The sequence below is a fragment of the Stegodyphus dumicola genome, chromosome 10 (assembly GCF_044657685.1).
Source record: "Stegodyphus dumicola isolate Sdum_Otavi_A_Nest chromosome 10, ASM4465768v1".
Classification (NCBI taxonomy): domain Eukaryota; kingdom Metazoa; phylum Arthropoda; class Arachnida; order Araneae; family Eresidae; genus Stegodyphus; species Stegodyphus dumicola.
Window position 1 is genome coordinate 76,408,679 of NC_140777.1, and position 3,932 is coordinate 76,412,610.

The window sequence follows — 3,932 nt, forward strand, 5'->3', positions numbered from 1 at the left end:
TTTTATTCCGTACAGTGTTGCCACTGATCGCTTTGAAATAGTTCAGTTTATTTAATCAAAACTCGTCAAAGTTTTAGAAAATGTGAAACAGTCAATAAAACTAATACGAAATTCCAAATTCGGGTTTACAGGTGCCAATGTTCTTGTGAAAGACTGTGTTATTCAAAATGTGATAACTCTAGGTATCGTTATTTTTTCGCAATACGGGAAACATACGTACATTTACGTAGATTCTTCATTACTTAATTTCTTTAAAGATAGCGATAATACTTGGTAGCAACAATCTGAAAAGTGATTCAAAGCTTTTAGTTATTCGAGTCAAAATGCCGTTTTGAAACTAATGGCCATTTTGGGCTAACGGTCCTTTCAGCAAAGAACAAATGTATATCTTACTATTTTCCTCAGAGGTATATTCTTTCCAAGTTCTCCAATGGTAAATAAGAATTTTAATTAAAGGCTTTTGATAGAGAAAACTAAAAGCTTCATTTTTACTTCCTTGTACGAAGTAAAAAGGAAGTATTGTAATCCCGAAAAGTTTCAGGCAGCATATTTCAACGCAAATATCCATTTGACATCTGTACGTAAAGACAGAATAAAGGACTCTTTTACCACAAAAAAAAGTAAAAATAATTTCTAAAGAGAATTTTTCGTAGCGTCTGTGCGAACGTACGTGTGCATCTCGCATAACTCAAAAACGAATAGCCTCCAAACGTTGAAATTTTGTATATAGGACTGCTATAACATGTAGATGTGCACCTCGTACTTTGGTTGCAATTGGCCGCCCCAAACGTATATAAATGCATTTATATATATATCCACTCTGTTACCCGGCTCAGTGATCTCAGTTTCCTTACTCTTATATGTTTGTAAATTGTACATTTTTTGCTTTAAAAATGATTGAAGTATGTTGTTTTAATATTCCGGTTAAGAATTTTATGCCTTAAGTAAATCTGTGTGCAATATTTTTACAATTATCAACAAATTTAAAGTTGTTTATGTGCCGATCAGCCTAATAATGTTTTTGATGGCGGCCATTGCTTGTTTACATTTGAAAAACCAGAGTAGTGGATTTGTTGCCAATCTAGAGAAAGGTAGCTTCGCAACAACAAAGATAACACCTTCATTTATTATTGCGAATAAAATCCTGCTTAATCTTTTCTGGAATTTTTTCGAGGAAATAAGTGTTTAAGATCTACTTCGTAATTTTTAATATAGATATTTTGAGTTTTTATGTATTTTTGCCTTGTGTGAATTGAATTAATTGAATGAGAAATACTCAATCGTCTGTGAAAAACTGTTTCTTTTTTGTTTTGTTTGCTTAATTTCTTTTATACATCGTTCTAGATTTATTATAGTATTTGAATAGAACATGTTGCAATGATTAGATAATTCTTTAAATGATACAAATTTTGTGCATTCTGAGTTATAATATGAACGAAATATAACACTGTTAAGTGAACCTAGCGCCAGAGTGTCGCTATGGTAAACAAATAGAGTGAATTTTAAAGAATGCATTTATTGTATTGTTGTTTATGCGTTGTCGGCGAAGTAGATTTCATTCAATCCAATAAGTTTAAATGAAATGCAAGAAAAAATGAGTATAATTTAATATTCCGTGCAAGGAAGTCATGTGGTGTACACATCAGATTTTTCACATACAAATTTAAATAATATCATTATACAATTTAGTTCGGTCCGAGGTTCGAATCCCGCGAAGGGGGTGGCTGCATGGGTGTTTTCGTGGTTTTCCCCATGTGTAACGTGTATACGAGCCAGTTTCCCTTAGAAAGTCCTCCACGAAGGCATCCCTCCTTAGGCAGATAGCCCTGGTGTGCTTTGCCATAATTAAATACACCACCACACCACACCACACCATTATACAATTAATGGTTCTAGTATCAAGAATTTTAGATACGTAATATCAATCCAAAAATTATTGAAAATATTATCTGCATATATCGTAATAACAGTATAGAACAATTGTTTTCAAGCCTTCTTATAATAAATGCGTTTTCACAATAGCCTAGAGTTAATTATATCCACAAAGACTATAGGGTATTTCTGACCGCCTTCTTAGCATGCCTTCGTAGTGTAGTGGTCAGCATGTTCGATGCGAATTCGAGAGGTCCGTGGTTCGAGTCCCGGCTAAGGCATTGCTCAGTTTTCATTGCTTTCAAAAATTTTTAAAACACCTAATGTCCCTATAGTGGCGCCCGAACTAAAATCGTGGTGAATGATGATTCTTCATCATGAAGATTTGGCGACTGGGTCCCCTAAACCTCCATTCGCCCTTTAAAAGGGGAGTATATAAGGTATTTTTCCCACTTTCTTAGCCTGCCTTCGTAGTGTAGTGGTCAGCGCGCTGGATGCGAATTTGAGAGGACCGTGGTTCGAGTCCCGGCGAGGGCATTGCTCATTTTTCATATCCCCTGCTTTCAAAAATTACCTAATTGCTCTGGAAGTCATTATATTACTATCAATATTAGATGATAACTGAAAGTTTTATAGAAATTAGCAACTGCAAGAGAAACAACATCTTTCAACATATCCAATTAATAACACCTATTTAATCATATCTGCATATTTCGAAAATGTTACATAAGTGTTTAACCAAAAAGCAGCTCTTAAATATATAAGACGCGCTAATATTAATGTTTGTTTTCTGTATATTTGCAAGAAAATTTCCTGTTGCAGGAATGATTTAACATGGCTTTAATATTTGATTGAACTATTTATCCCGAGCTAATAGTAAATTAGTTTTTTTTAAAAGAAGCGTCTCGAATTTTGATCAAACGTGTCAATAAAGATCATGCCAAGGTTTCACGAAGAATGAGTACAAAGTGAACAGGTGCTATCCTATCCGCATTTGATATTGACATTAAACCAGCTGTTTGAACCGATTTCAAAACATGTCATAAAATAAGTTCTTCTTTGTAAGTAAAACTATCATGCTAGTCTCCTAAATTTGGGTTCTCTTGGATAATTTATATTTAGAGCATACCGGAAAAATGATGAAGAAATTAAATTTGCCTTCATATTGCTTTATTTAGATGCACACGTTAGCGCTGTCTATTGAGGTAGGTGATAAAAATATGATTGGTAAATGTATGGAATCATGTATTTAAAAAGTGAGTTTTCGAAAAAACGGTATATTCGATAGTTGCATTAATGTTTCAAGATTCCCTTTTATTTTCAGATTCACACCTTATGTACTGGACCCGATGAATTATCGAAGTTATTTCTTCAGATCCATGCACATTAACATGAATATTGTATGTTATACAAACCTTAATTTGAAGAAGGAATGCTGATTTTCAATATTCGTAAATCATATGTGTAGAATAATTTACTTTGTTAGCATTGTGGATGTTTAAATTTCAGAGGAAATAATACTATCATTGGGTTCAACTAGGCAATAAACTGAAATTATCTCTTACATTACTTATTATTATTAATTATATAGTACTCTTTGTTACCCATTGTATAGTACCCAAATGGCGTTAGCCAAGAACGTTATTAGTCTCAAAATGGGATTTTGCGTTGAATCACTATTAAAATCTGAATAACTTTTCAAATTGTTGCCACCAAATATTATCACCCTGTGTTATACTAAAAGAAATTAAATAATAAAGTATCTATATGAACGTATATAGATTTATCGCATTGTGTAAAAACAAGCGTAACTAGAGCCATCAAAGTTTGAATAACGTAATCCTCCACCATACCACGGTCACCTGGACGGCGGAATTTCGAAATTGTTTTACTATCTATTTTTTTTTTTTTTTTTTTTTTTTTTTTTTTTTTTTTAATTTTAACAAATTTTTGATTAACAAACTCAAAGACATCAAACCGATCAATGGCCAAACTGTAGAGAAAATAACACTTTTATCTCCAGCGTGCGAGTCTGTCTATCGGAAATTCTAATGACATGC

General features: G+C 32.9%; 1 long non-coding RNA gene across 1 annotated transcript; it reads left to right on the plus strand.

Annotated features, from left to right (window-relative positions):
- Positions 1-2,939: 2,939 nt before the first annotated feature.
- On the plus strand, positions 2,940-3,648 carry LOC118195964 (uncharacterized). Its single transcript, XR_004759344.2, has 2 exons — positions 2,940-3,077; positions 3,197-3,648. It is a non-coding gene; the product is annotated as an uncharacterized LOC118195964 (long non-coding RNA).
- The last annotated feature ends 284 nt before the right edge of the window (positions 3,649-3,932 follow it).